The following is a 16730-nucleotide window of genomic DNA, read 5'->3' on the forward strand; positions in this document are numbered from 1 at the left end:
AATTTAATATAAAAAAAATAAAAATTATCTCTCCTTTTCCTCCTCTAACATAGAAATAAAATACTCTATTTTCTACCATTGCACTATTTTATTCGGAGACGCGATATTCGTTCTCTTCGCATTATGTAATAACAACTTACATCGCGGAAGTGATCAATGTTAAAAATTTCCTTAAGACGCCACCTGAATCCAGCTTTAAGTCGCGGTAAAATATTTCCGCGGTCTCCTCATTCCCGGCAAACCGGTAATCTTCACGAACGGCGACGCCCTGCATCCCCGCGGCCGCATTGATAATAACACACGCATATGTGCGTGCGTACGAGCGTGTGCGTAAGATAAGGCGCTGTGTATGGCCGCGGGATATGAGGAAGTCGGGATTTGTGGTACCAAGAAGCCGTGATTGCCGTGGCCCTCGCGCTGCCACGTTCATTACCGATCGCGCCATTAATCTGGAGCGAGCTGATGGCTCGCAGGCCAGTAAATATCTGGAACGATAACATCTGCGACTTAACATTCGTTCCACGTAGTGCCGTTCCCGCTGAGTTTTCATACCACGGGCTACTTGTCCTCCTTAGCAATCAGAAGCAACACCTTCGCGCGCGATAGACGACTGGATTGTCAGCTAACTCTCACGCGGTAGCATTTTCAATTTAAATTTGATAAATATACTCGTTTAATAAATTTGCGTTTATACATATATATACTTTGATAAAATGTTAAATGTATAATAAAGAACTATAAAAATATACCACATTAAATTAAACACGTTTATTATTATTTAATACCTATAAATATTTATAATTATTATTCTTATAAAAATTGATCAATAATCCGTATAACACTTTTGAGCCTTCTTCAGAGACAACACAAACTAACTATATAAAATGTGAATAAAAGTTATCTAGTCATGGTGAACTCCCCTGCATTATTTGCGCAACGTCTTCTGCGCTTGACTCCTATGTTCTTTCCTAATTCTTTTGATCAATAATATTATTTACAAAAATAAAAATCTTTAAATAATTTTTTCAATGTTGTTTGTGAAAAAATCGAGCGTAGAAATATGGAAAACATTATGTAAGATAAGCGTCGTGGACGCGAAGGTGTTTCGGGGGGTTCTTAGATTGTTCGAGTAATTAGATATCCCTGGAAATACATCAGATGCTGACTGGTTCGCCCGATCGTTGTGCGTGAGTTTATACGAGAGCGGTTTCACACTCCTAGAGAATAAGCGATATTGGCTTACCAGATTGGAAAAGCGATAGCCTTGCTCGCGCGATGTACCTCCTTTCCTTCTATTTACATGTAAAGTACGTCAACGCAACGAGAATCGCACCCCCTTCCTTCCCTTCGACTTTGTAGGCTCACACGCTTGTACCTATAATTCCCATCGTCTTACGATAGTTCTCAGCAAATGGTATGAAATCTGATGCACTCTCAATTGCAAACAAAGTCACATTAACAGTCCGCACCTGACTGTTTAGAAACAGAATGATTCCTACAAGCATATCGCACGTTTCCATCAAGTTTGATTTCGCAATCGGATTCTGGAGCCATGCATGTACGATATTTGTAATTCGTGAATTTCATCCTGAGTTCTACGATCGTACATTCTATCGTGCTAAAACGATGGAAAAAAATTATCATGTGCTTTTCAACGTACATAACGGCATAGTGAGTTACGAGTCGAAATATTGAGTTCACGTTTCTCTCGGAGTATTCGCCAAAGGTCTGCCAAGTTTATCGATGTCCGATACAGTCTAAAAAGTGAGAAAAACGAATGTATTTAACGGACATGTATGCGTCACGTAGGGCGAAGTATTAACCAAACAAGCACTCACTACATCAGTCTGTAACCGATACTGATACTATAAACGCGAAGAACACTGTGTCTGTCTGGCTTTCCGCGCCACATACAGCTGGTGTTTATAATCTCGCTTCCTTGTCTTGCTGCTTCCTTGTCTTCACAAGAAAGAAAGAGAGAGGATATCGCGATACCCGTAGCAATTAAATCGTCGGGACAATAATTAACTCTCAGCATCGTGAGATGGCCGATGTCGCACGGGGAATTGGAAAACGGGCTCTCGATCTCGGCGCGATATGAACGATTACGAGCGAGTACGCGATCAGGGCGACAAGCGGCCGCGCCGCATGGAATTATTGGCGAATTTGCATCTTAATGGAACTATCTACCCCAGCTGCGAGAGAGAGAGAGAGAGAGAGAGAGAGAGAGAGAGAGAGAAAGAGAGGGCCCGCATCATAATTCCTCGAGCTATTCGCTACCGTCGACGGCAAAGAGAAAAACGATGCCGCTGAAAATAACCCCGCGGCGGGATGTGCGGTCCGACGATGCACAGCGTTGCGTCGACCGTTTACGTGAAATCGAAAGTTTCGTAAGTGTGTACCACATAATCATCTGATTCCCCTTTTTATTGCAGATCTTTCGGGAATGTCTCATAAAGCGCGAGTGTAACGAGCTGCAAATTTCGAGAAGGAGAGCAAAGTTGCGTCTCACAACTGCCTCGATTAAAATTACGAGTATCGAAGTATATTCTTAATTGAGTTTTTAAACAAACATTAATATGATGTTTATATTTATAAATTTCTCCATTTTTCTACTAAAATGCAACAAAAATGCAGCAAATGTTGATATGTGAAACGTTATGGAGCAATATCGAGTTTAAGTTTAAGAAACACAATATTTAAATTATTTACAAATTTTTATATTCGACATATCTACTGCTAGTATCTCGTCACGAGATACTAAAATGGAGAGATGGGTAACGCAGAGGAGCTCATTCCAGCAATCTTGCGTCGCCTACCACCACGTCGCGTACTTTTCGCGGTGCGAGAGAGAGGAAAATTCTGAAATAGAAATGCAGGAGAAACGAGCCAGGCAGCGGGAGACTATTTTGGGTGAGGTCAGAGGCTGAGGTCAGTCTATGAGGCCTGGTCAGCCTCCCACGAGTCTTGGAACCCTGCCAAGTCAGACACCCACGCAACCAACCAAACAGAAATCTGCGGGAACTCAAGCAACGATGCACTGCTTGGATCTTACAATTAGTCTACGAGATTTGCACATCAAGAAATCATCTTGAAGAACACGCCCATACGCACAATTTGTCAATGCATTAACAAAATTCTTAAATAATATTCCATTGCTATTATTCTCTAAATTCTTTGAAGTGAAATCTCACTCTAAAGAGTAATAATTGAGCCAATCTTGAAAAAGTGGCTCAATTTTCAATCTTTAAGAGTGAGACTTCACTCTTGAAAGTAAGATTCAAAAGTTTTTTTTACAGAGTACATATCTTTCAAAGTTACAAACAAATTATTGCCGCGGAGATAATCGATGCATTCTATCTCTATTTTTCCGCAATAATTTGTTCAATTAAAGACTATCGCTTTTCTTCTCTAAGATGATTCAATAAAATGTTAGTAATGGAATATTTACAAAGCATTATAAATACTTAAGTGTTTAGAGACAATGAAAATATTTCACATCTCAAAGTTTCCACTTTCTTGAAATATATTCGTTATTATCAACGGCTTAAGCATTATTTATAAATTTTTATTAATAACATAATTAATTAATTAACATAAATAAAATATTTTATTTAATAGACGGCAACTAAAATGTGTGCAATCATTCTGATCTTCTATTTATAAGTAACCGATCAATCGGAGATATTTTGTGTAGATCGTAATATAACGGATGCCAGAGAGTCGATGGAATCGCAACTTTCGCCCGGCACATGGAAGACAGAAAAGGTATTGTAGGTCGATTCACGATGACGACGAGACGCGAAAACGAGACGGATTTAAGACGCCCAAGTAGCAAGTACGTTCCCGCTCGGAGGAATTTACGGTTGTGTCGTGGTGAAGCACGGTAATAGCCGTAACATGGCAGATATTAGCAACGATTATCACTTGCGCCATCGTACTTATGTGTACATAGGAATCACCTTCTTCGAGACACCTTAACAAGACGTGAATAATGGACGATATTTCGCTATTACGAAACGCGAAATAATTTAGCGATAATAGCTATGGAAATTTGTATGAGCCGCTGGAAAACTTAACTAGCTGTCGTGAGAAACGTCAGACAATTTGACGGAAATGCAATGCAATAATGAATTGCTTTCGCTCTTGAGTAAAAATTGCATTTTCGACTTGATGTTTCTGTATTCAACAACAATTTTTTCTCGAGAGAGACTCGATCTATTTTTCGAAAACACCATTTGTATTTGTGTGTGTGTGTGTGTGTGTGTGTGTGTGTGTGTGTGTGTGTGTGTGTGTGTGTGTGTGTGTGTGTGTGTGTGTGTGTGTGTGTGCGTATTCTGATTTAGAATTAAAATCCATAGCATAAAATGCCTATTGACATGAAAGATAGAGATTTATCATGCTAGCTCACGTTCTGAAAGATACGAAAATATTTCTTTCCACGATTTCAACAAAATGCATAAAAGACGAGCGAAAACTTTGTGAAGTTTCCTCAGAGGAGCTTTATCGAAAATGACTTTGCCAAGTTTCGAAGTGGCGGCAACATTCGTTGGGTCGCAGCCAAGAAAAAGGAAATGGCGTGGGTGAGTCGTGCGAGCAAAGCGAGCTGACCCGAACTCATCGCATGCGACTCGACCTCGCTCCTCTCTCCTCGCTGGTTTCTCTGAAAATAACTATGCTCATTTGACGTCACCGACCAATTCAAATCGACCGTTCTTTTCCCTTCCTGTCGCTCCAATTTTATATGGCGTACAAAAAAATACTCCATACATTCATATATTAATTATATTAAAATCTGGAGATAAACCTTTTTTTATAGAAACTTAACAGAGCAAGATAAATGAGGTAGGAAATCATCAATATTAATTTGACAAGCTTGTTTCATATTAATATAATCTTAATGTGTAGCAAAATGGCAATATGCATATTTATTAATCTTGAATTTTATCATTTCTAATAAATTACTGAATACTTCAAATAATTTATTCAACTTACGCAAGAGAATCTTATAGTGCAATCTGAGGAATGTTTCTGCTGGCAAATTTAACAAAGTGTCCACAGCACTCGGTTTGCTAACTAATGATTCAAGCATGAGTGCACGGTGAATCGTGGAAGTAACGGGAAGCATATATTCGCGCTGTCGTCGTAACGAGTTGTGAAAAGATTGCATGCTCGCGTTCGCGGTGATGGTACGAGCGCGAAAAGTGGAGGAGGATCGAGTGACTCGAGGCAATCGTCCGATTTAACCTCTGCGAAAGGTTAACGCAATTTCCCTATGAAAATCGGGCCACGAAGATGCATCGAGGCTTCAGACGAGTCGATCCGCGCCAACAAGAGGAGAACGGATCGAAATCGAGACGCAACGAAGCGGGGTCAAACGAATAGCGCAATTTCAACGTAATGTTCTTACACGACCGCGATCGCGATCGATAGCGATTTGCTGAGAGAAAGATGGCACAAGATACGTGACTGTGATCTTGGCCGCACGCGAAACGAGAAAAGAGAAAGAAAGGAAGGATGAGCAAAAGATGAACGAAGTAAGTGGACTTGATGGAGAACAAGGAGGGAGGGGCCCGAGAATGCGTGAAGATCGAATCTCGGAAGATCGTTTCCGATCTACGAAGACCGGATGCATCGCTCACCAGTCGCGTAACTCGTTCGAAACTGAGCAGAAATGGCTCGCAGGGCGCTAATGGCTTGAGAGAAATAAATAGCGCTCGTTATCGGTGCAACTCGCAAAAAGTGGAGTCGCTCGACGATGGAGACATACAGAATCGCTATAAACGTGTTTACTACTGTATATGTATATTCGTTTTAAAGCTTCGAGAGATTCAAAGTAGTATATCCACCAATGTATAATCCACAAATAGTAAAAGGAAGAGAAAAAGAAGATTTTTCTTACTGCGTTTATACGCCGCCGGTACATGGTAACAACGTAAGGTTCTACAAAGGTTCCGTTCAAATGGACCAATAAATAATTGCCCTGATGTCGTTGGATTTCCGAGCGGTTAATTAACGAGGCGGTTAACGATGTACAGCGTGAACGCTAAAACGCGCCTTCATTACGGCCGCATGGCGTATCTTTTAAAGTCGGTATTCTGATATCTAAGGATCAAGTGGTACATAAGTGTACAAATATACCAGTCGAATTAGAAAGTTAAAATTGTGTAAATCATTTCGTATTGAGAAGAGAGAGGACAATTTTAATATTTTTCATTTCATAAAATCATTCTTTTATATGTATATGTATGTTTAAATGTGTATAAATTAAAGAAAAAAATAATTTCATATAATATAGAATATAAATAATTATTTTATATATATATAAAGTTTTTATATCTTATATTTTATAATTTATAAGATTGTACGTAGTAGAAATAAAATTCATATAAGAGAGTTTATATATTTATATATCAAAAAATTTCTAAATCAATTCAACAAGATCTGTTAAAAAATATCATATTATCTATATACCTATACGACAAACGGTGTTGTAATGAAACATTACGTGTGGTTAATGTGTGGAAGCGACCAATTATTAGAGACATGGATGTACTATCACTTCACAGATACTTAGCACATCTTGTCGTAATTAATTGTACAAGTCCCAGAGAGTCAACTTTACAAGCAACTACGTCGCATCATCGATGTGAAATTTTATTTCTATCCCACGCTTTACGATACAGAAATAGTTAAGAAGATAAAAGAGTTGCAGATGTTAATTAATATACGATAGGTTATTTAATTATCCAATCACGTATATCATGATGCTTCATAATCGGTGGACACTGTTAAGGATTTGATGCTAAATTGAAATCTTTAATTGGACATATATGACAAAATAAATGAGTATAATTGTACTCTGTGTACTTCATTATAATAAATAATTAGATAAATACTGTCGATATAAATCACGGAAAAATATTTAACATCAAACGAATATTTGTGACACATCCTGACAGAATTCGATAACGTATTGCAGATAATTCATACAGTTACGTGCTAATTAAACTCATTAACTAACAAACCTCGACAAGGTTGTTCGAAGTTTCACAAATCTATCTACCTATTACCTATCGTCGAGCTCGCGCGCGGTGATTAATGAACAAATAGTAGAAGAATTATAGCGGTCGTCATTCAGTAAGGACAATAATTACAAACATTTGATAAACCCCGCGCGAGACAAATCGAAACGGTTGATTTATGCACCGCGTTGGCCATTAATATGTGAATGTCTGTCGGATAGCGTACGCTAAGACAGCGTGTATCGCAACGCGTGACTATTTACCACCGAACATTCCAATTAATTAGACAACTATCAGAAGCTAAACGTTACCGGTACATTAGAGCTAGACTGCGCGATCATACGGGTGCGCCAGTCCGCGAGATTAACGTTGCATGCAAATCACAGTCGAAGCGATTCGCACACGACGGCTATTCGGTGGGCAGCGCTGCGTTCCGCTGCATTGTATTGCGGCAGCAGCTAATTGCCGTTCGCCCGAAAACACGCATAAATCGTCATTGGGTTACTGCAGCACTGGCAGCACTGGCAGCACTGGCAGCACTAATTACAATAGCAATTTCCTTATCGATCTCTTATGATCTCTGCGGACGGACGCGTAAACGGCGAGCATAAGAGCGAGCGATTAATGCGAGCGCCGATGTAAATTTCTTCTCGTGAAACTCGAGCGCGGGCCGTTCACGGCGAGATTAATTGCCACGATCTGTACGATTGCCGGCGTACATGAAATCGGTATCGTGCGAATCTCGCAGATTCTCTCTCTCCCTCTCTCTTTTTCACTGTATCTTCCTCTATGTGTATATTAGCGCGCACGCGGCAAACGCGTGTGCGTGGGCGTGCACGCGAACCTAACTCGTATTCCTACCGCGGTGTGAGAAACATTTACGCGCATGCTAGGAGACAATGCAAACATTCGTTTATCTTCGACGCGCGTTGATTTACCAGGCCGTGTGCGATAAATCGCCTCTCTACAACTCGCTCGACGATATTTCGCGTCTGGCAGCAGCGCGCGATCAACGTTACATAATCGGCAAGAAAATTCTGACGAAGAAGCACGTTAAATAATTGGACATCTTTTTAAACCTTTATATGAAAGAGAAAAATTGTTTTACCAAATGTTACGTAATATTACCTGCTATTTATAAGAAATGTATCTTTCTTAAATAATACATTTATTCTCTCTCTTGTAATCGGTGTATTGATTTGAAAAGGAAGTATGCGGATATACTTTTAAAAATGATAAATAGCGTTTTATTGCATTGATAACTACAGAATGCAAGTTCAACAACAGTCTGTGTTGCAGTAGCACAGCGCGCAACCGGTACGACTACTTGGTAAATACTTTTTGCATCGGCGCACTCCAAACACTCTGATACAGATTTCCTTTTAACAGACATTACCACCCACAAGCGTCGCATTATTCTGCTCGCGAGCATTTCGAACTGATATCCAATCGAAAAGGTATTGAACCGAAAGTGTCAGAGATGCAAGAAAAATTATTTTGCGGAGGCTCCCATTTGGCACGCGTGTTCTTTTCGTTCAGACACTGGAGAATGCAGTTGCACCAGTCTACCGCTACCAGCAGTCGCTGCCTCTGAATCCACAATATATGCGTGCCAATACGATTAGTTACGGGAATGTTGCGAGTAATTGCTGCATTGAGAGCGCCACAGAGATGCGATCATCGGATTCCATAAAAAGTAAAACCTCACTTGAAATTAAGATTACGCTTCCGTCGCATCTATCACTGACATAACATCCACCGCGACGATAGATTCTATCGGTAAGGCTTAAGCAGTCGTTACTAATTAGCAATCTTTGATACAATAAAAGAAAGACAGGATAGATGTAATGTATCAGATGAGAATAAACTTGCATCGTTAATTCCGTCGTAAATTTTATCCTTGAAAGCTATACTGTCGTAGAAGGAGTCTATGCTTTTACGTTCTGCATTATAAGGCGCAATTACATCGACATAAATCGTATTATTACGGCTTATCACTTACTAATTGTCGGACAGGGAAAGATTTGAAGGTAATATTTGCACAAGGATATTTCGAAGCGACGGCGCGTTCTTTATCGTGAAAATTCGTGGAGCGCGATCGTGTTTCGAGGATACGCCGCGCCGTTTACATGGACGGCAACATTGAACCCCAACAGCCAGACGTACATACGACACCGGCCACAAACATGGCTCTGTGTAGCCTGTCCGCTGGCGTATTAAATGCAAGCATGACCGTACGATATTACGGCCATTTCGCGCGAACGAGCGCAAACGCAAACGGGAACTGCAACTTCCCGAGTAAATGCACCTGCGGTAAGCGACGGGAAGACCGCGGAAGAACCTCCTCGTCGACCCTGCCACCTTAGCCCTCGCCCATACTCCGCCGTCCGGATCTCCCTTCGACGTAAGGGCACGCGCGTGGGCAGGCGTGAAATATTACCACACGACCAACATTTTATGAACGGAAACGACACGCGTGCGCGCCGTGGTGCGAGGTCGGGGTCCCGACGCGAGCCGAGATTAAAAGTATAATACGAACATAGAGCCCACAAATGATAATTAATTCACGACATTAGCTCTCCTTAATTAGCTCCGCATCTTTTTCGAATACACATTTCCTCCCCGAAAACGACGCTTTCTAAAAATAACGCTGCCACAATTAAAAAAATGCGACTTATTGTTACCTAATTTTATTTTTTCGAATTTAAATGCAGTTTTCAAGTTGCTTCCTTCCTTTTTCCATACATGACATACATTTATATGCATTTATAGATATTATGTTTATGCTTAAAAAATTTTCTAACGAGATATTTATCTCATTTCGATAAATTGTATCTATATTACAGGATTAATCTGTACACGGAGAATTTTTTCTTAGAATTTACCCTGAAAATATGACAGTCGTGGGACAACATTGTATTTCGAAGAATTTTTTAATGTAAATCTCTCTCATTCATTAATAAAACTACAATAAAGTATAAAATAAGTTTGATCAATTTCACTGAAGTGCGTGGTAAAAATCTTTAAAATATTGTATTGTACCACAATTACCATATTTTCAAGGTAAATTTTAAAAGAAAATTCTCTCCGTGTAAGGCACAAAAAAGGTTACAGACAAGGTTAAAAAATACAGTTTATCGCACGTTGCTCGATGGCCATCTTTTTAATTGCACAGAAAGTCGATCTCGATTATACCCAGCTAAAAGAATGTCGCTTGAAGGTCGACGCACTTGCCCTCTCTCCCTCTTTCTCTCTTTTCCTCTGTCTTTGTGTTCATCCCATCCCCATATTTATCGTTCATGAGAGCCACTTTTACCATGCGTCATACGCACACGCGTGTTCATATGAGCGTACTAAATTATGCGACTTTCTTCCTGCGCGAGGACAACCGAAGATGGATCGCAGATCGATCACGCGAAACCCGCTCCATTCTCAGCGCGCGTTTAGCTTCCTCTCCGCCTCTTTTTTTTTTTTCATTTATTCTTGTCCCTCACGAGGAAGATACACGTCCCGGGCGGCCCCATGAACAACGGCAACGCGCGGATGTAAACGAGAAGGATTCGTCTCGTTCAGCCGCGGGTTCGAGCGATTCCTTTTCGCTAATGAAGGAATCGTCGGTTCGACTTTGTAATTAACCCGCCACGGATACGACGACTACGTCAATGAAACTCTCGTTACAGATATACGCGACTCTGTCTTCGTCTCGCACTGCTCTCCCCTTTTGCTATCACCCTCTCTTTCTCTCTTTCTCTCTCTTATTACGTTTCCTTTCTCTCTCTCTCTCTCTCTCTCTCTCTCTCTCTCTCTCTCTTCCTCTCGTTCCTCTCGTTCCCTCGCAGACTCCGAGATCGCGGTTGCTCCCTCAGCACGGCCACGTCGCAGAAAGTAATTACAATAATGAATGTTTATTTTCGCAATCAGCTCGAGCGCGGTAGGTAGACGTACACCATTCCGTAAGGTAACTTCTCGGGTCTCTTTCTCAACCCCTGCGGCAAGGTGGTCCCTTACTCTTGGTCCGAAGCATCGACGTGCTTCGCCGATTGGTATACACGATTCTCTTCTTGTTGCCGATTTCCTTTTTGCTCGCCGACCGACGTTGACGGACGTACAAAACCGTACGACGGCGGGAGAGGAACCATAGAATGTCTATCGAAACCATAAAATGTTTTCTTCGATAACGATAATTCGTATTCGTCGAATTTTATGCGATAAATGAATTAACTACGTGACAGGATTGCGAAAGCGGATTATAACTTTAAAAACAAACCATTACCGCTCGTACCTATATATGCTTGTTTTTATCTGAACTGATATTGAGAACGTTAATCATCACGACATTGTACAACTTTTGAACACAAAATGAGCCAGAATCAATTTCTGAATGAAGCCACGAAATCAGCGCAATAAATGAACATTTACTCTTTTTTCACCAACGACCAACGATACATGCGATTATTTATCCCGCGCTCTTAGTCCCCGTTTACCATGCAGCGCGACTTCTGGCCATTTATCCCCGCCGATCGCCGACGTATGTAAATTCACGGAGTCGTTAATTGCGGCAAACTTCTTTTGGACCTTCCAGGCCAGAAAAACCATCGCCATCGCTCCAGGCATGCACGGCCGACCATTTATGCCCTCATGTACCGATCTTGCGCGCGAGCGACTCACACGTGTGCGTTGGAACGGTCATATTAATGACGATCAGCTGAACATGTAAGGAAAAACGATCAAACCAATAACAACTCATTTTTTCATATATTTTTTCAAAATTCAAATTTCAAAATTCATATGAGTTTTATGTCTCCTGATCTAAGATTGATTTCATGAATTGCACTTAATAATTTTTGATACGCTATTGTAATAGATTCACAGACTTTTATACTTACTACCTACTAGTTCTCATGTGATAGAAAGAAATGAATCTGATTTCGAGCTGTCCTGTTTTAGTTCACACATGCAATGCAAGCGTCCTGTCTGTCACATATACCATGTGATCTGTGTTAAATCTATAGTGTCAAATTTAACTTACAACGTGAGTTAATGTGAGTCGCCACTGCTCCTACTCAATCATATCGTTATTTTATACTAAAATAATAGTTATATTTGACACTATACGGTGTCAACTTGATACGATATAGTATCAAATTTAATTATCGTTTTAGTAAAATTTAGTAGGAGCAGTAGCGACCCACATTAGGTTAAATTTGACATTATAGATTTAACAGTGTGAGTGGACCATGTATGACTATACGAGTATGTTATGTGAAAACAGTGACTGTGCGTGTGATTTATATACGTGAAAGTACGTGAATTTAAATATGGTGCTACTTTCAAACATGATGGCAAAACAGCCAGTCTAGATATACATAGATGTAACAGAAAACGGCCTACAAATTCCATTAAATTAAGCTATGAGAAAAGATAATAACTAATGATTATAGTAATAATTTTATAATGGTTAATCATATTGGTAAATACAAAATATATGCTGTTCAAACAGTACAATTTAAAATCGCATTGGCGCCATTGCCGCACAACTAGAGTCATTAAATAGACTTTTTCATTGATCTCATGTCAAATCAGTACGTTAGCCATAGATGGAAAATCAATACCGGTTTTATCAACCCACATCAATGGCCGCCGCATACGTTCGAGAGTATTCATTACGCGCACGAGGTTGTTTCGCGTTGTCGGGTATGCAATTGTATCGATAAAACAAAAAACGAGCCCTATCAGCGGTATTGCGCCATTAATGGTCACCCAACCTTCTTTCTTGCTTCTGTTATGCGATAATCCACAGTGGCGGCGTTTAGTTTGTCACGTTATCCCTTTGTATCCATTAGCGGGAAAGGGTAAACTAAGAAATTGTAGCGACTGCGTAATCAGAAAAGTACCATATGCTCTCTGCACGATGCGAGCTGCGACACGTAGATAAGAAAATTTATTTTAAACGAAGGCCAAAGCTCTTTGTTCAAAAGGTTCCTATTCCAGAAAGTCATCGGTCGAGTCGCGATACGAAAGTTTCCTTGTCAATAGAAAGTTTTTAATAAAAAAATAAAAGATAAAAACCAAGATATTTGCAAAGATTTAATGAAAACTTAAACAACTACACAGAAAAGATGGATTTTTTCAAGTATCTAAAAATTTAGCTAGATACAGACCTGAAAATAATTTTGTTGGACCATCAAAATAATTATGTAGGATACTCAACCTGATTGCTAGAATGTAAAAACTTTTCGTAACATCGCTCGTCATGCTTAATATTCCTACGTAATTATTTTGATAGTACAACGAAATTATTTTCAGATCTGCAGCTAAATTTTTAAATATTTCAGTGAAATCGTTCTTTCCGTGCAGACATATGCTAAAATATTTTTGCAAAGAATTCGCATACGACGAAATTTAGAAAATTTAAAAAAACAGCTCCAAATTATCCCTATAAAACGTTTAATATTTATGACAATAATAACAACATATACGATAAGATAAAATGGATGATAATAGCTTATTTGCAATGGATCAGGTATATCTCTTATCACTTTCGCCAAAGAGTATGAGTATCTAGACGTCTGCCGCGCGTCTACGGACGTGAATCATGAAATTTTAACCCTTTACCAATATATTTTCGTGCACTTTATACACGATAAGCGGCGTATAAAAGCGGGGTAAAGCAACAGCCGTTACTCATCGGATGAAGATAACATAATTACGCTTGCATGAACCAGCCGGCATAAATAACAAGTACATGCATTTATGGATACTGCGAATAAGGGAGATCGCGAACTAATCCGCATTACAATGCTACGAGGAGGGAAGAGATTGAGAACACGGGATCGCGCGCGTTCATAAATCTGCTAACATGAGGATAAATTATCCGTTTGGTAATTCGCGCGTCGACGATTCGGCGCACGAAAAGAACGCATTAAATATAACGATCACGAATAAGAAAGAGAATCTTGGTCCACATGCGATTTAGCTGCAATGGAGATAAAAAGAGTACGCTTTTCATTTGATCAAACAGCAAGGTTTTATCAAGTCTCACAATAATACAACGGAAAAAATGCCATATTCCTTTCCACTTCGTAAGTCGTAAATCCTAGACGAGAGTCTCATAAACTTCCGGTTCCCAATAATTCGATGTTCCTCCCGCTGCTGGCTGTCTGTAATATTTTATTCGCCGATACTTCATCGTTTCTGCGAAAGTGCCAAGCGGTAGCGGCTAGGCAGTAAATGTCAAAATGCTCGAGCAGCTTGCCACGATGTAGTCTAAGCGTTGTGCGTGTCGCCGTGCGAGCTCCATTAGGTGAACGCGCGCGAGAGAGGCAGCTCGAGAACGGGAGAGAGGAACAGGAGGCTTGCTACCAGTAGTGCACCTTTGCACTAAGCAATATGCATTCGAACCAGTTGCACCGGGCTGGCGAGGTCGGGGTGAACGCCCAACGACTTTAAAGAGAGCAATGCCGATGCGCCTCGCCCTGTCGGCTCTGCTTCTTGCACCGCCGTCGGCATAAGGGTGCGTTTACACCGATTTCGCTAGTTAGATCCACTTCGATTTTGATGGATTATGGCGTTTTTGCATCAAAATTATATCGTGTCCAAAGATACAAATCAAGTATAGAAAATGCCGCGGAATCAATTTTGAAATTTTTTTATTAAAATAAACATCACAGAAAAATTTAGATTAAAATAAATCTATGGTAATTTAATTCTAATTTATTATTTTTCAAAAACAATTGTTGCGTTCACGCATATCTATAGAGATGTAACACCAACATGATAAATCTTGTGCAGTCACTTCGAAAAACGTCTAAAAATGAAATCGATCAATATATATACCTATATATCGATATATATATGTATGTATATATATATATATATATATTTACAAATTGTTTAAAAACCGAATTTCTGATTGCTGTTTAATTTTATTACACTCGAATAGAAACATTTCTGTATTACAGAATAGGTACGCGTATATGCACGTAATGCCCCAAACATGCGTGTATATCTCGCGTTCTTTTACCTATACAAAGATTTATTATTTTTCAAATTTAATTATTGGTAAATCTATTTTTTATAACACAAACGATATGATACACATACATATGTATGTACATCACATCAATAGCTAACGAAACAGTTTGCCTCACTCACACAAGAGATAAACGAACTGTCAAGTTTCCAGGCAGGTGGCGATAAAGCGGATTATGGAGGACGTGTCGATGGATCGGGGCATTACGTACGGCCACACTTCGCGGCTGACTGGTCAGTGAGAATGCGCCCTAACGCGTTGCATCCGATTCATCTCCCGGAGGCCAGAGACACACATCGAGAGCATGAGATACGATTCGCGGCGCATCCGGACCGATGGCGAGATTAACGGAAGATATCAGCGATGAGTGCGCGCTTTAATCAACGAAATTGGTGAGTGCATAAGGCCCACGATGAAGCACATTCCGGACAAACAAGAGAGAGGGGAGAATATACGAGAGAGCATCAGAGGGACATGCGAGAAGGCGAAAACGTTGCCGATATATTCTACCCAAAAGATCCTGCCACCGTGGCGTTTTTATGCGAACGTGTACTTTACAAAATAAAGGAATACGAACGTGGAAAGCGCGATAGCAAAGGTGGATAAGAACGCAAAGAAACGGACGCAATATAACGGCGTACGACGTTGATGATATCGGTAACCACGCCGACGCACCGCAGGTACTGGTGGAGGAAGGAAGAGAGATGAAATGACGATAGTTAGATTCAGGTACGCGAAGAGAGATAATGAGAGGTGATAGCATGAAGCTGTATGAAACAGTTACTGTTGAATCAGTTGAGCGGAAGCTGCGTACCGTTCTCTTTAATAAAATTCCGATTTTAAATTGAATCTCGTAGGTGAAACGTCATGGCTATAAATATAATTCGTACGCACGCGTGTTATCCGTTAAAAAATTTAACGTCAGCCGTAAATCTTTTCCCAATGATACAGTTGTTCGAATGCAATGAACCGTAAACGTTTAAATCAAGAGCGACCTATTAGAGATCGATAGATTGTTATTCGACAGCGAGTAGTGAATGTAAGGCGGAAAATGCGGAGCAGGATGTCCATAGGTGCAGTAGACTTCGTTACCATATCGGTTTAGTTGATAAAAACATGTTCTCTGATAACGTTGTGACTAGCAACGTTTTACCTGTTGACAATGAATGATAATTAAACTAATCAACGATTCGCTATTACAACGTGAATTACATTACTAATTAGCAATTCAATCTCCTACCGTTATCTTGAAACTTTTTACAATTATTATCTATGTTCGTTACGTGTACGTTTCAGAATCAATTTAAGATCTAAAGTTAAGCTACTACATACATATACTATCCATGATAACTGCAATGTGTAAATTAAGATTTATTGCAATCTCATCATTATGAATTATTAAGAAATTCCAAGGCCGTTATGAATTCCTTCCCTTTGCATCGAGACGAAATTTCATAGCCCGGCAATGGAGCCAATCTAATTCCACATAAAGTCCCGGAGGAAGCGAATTCCTCAGGCCGCTTGATAGGCCCCTCGATAAATGCCCCGTGCTGCAGCCGTATGAAGATGCACGAGCGCAGGTATGAAAAAAGATTCACTTTTCGGGCGTCGATAAACTTCGGTCCACCGCGCGCAACACGACATCGCGCGAGACAGAACGGGACGGGACGGGA

This window comes from Mycetomoellerius zeteki, unplaced genomic scaffold (genome assembly GCF_001594055.1).
Source record: "Mycetomoellerius zeteki isolate Tzet28-1 unplaced genomic scaffold, Tzet1.0 scaffold565, whole genome shotgun sequence".
Taxonomy (NCBI): domain Eukaryota; kingdom Metazoa; phylum Arthropoda; class Insecta; order Hymenoptera; family Formicidae; genus Mycetomoellerius; species Mycetomoellerius zeteki.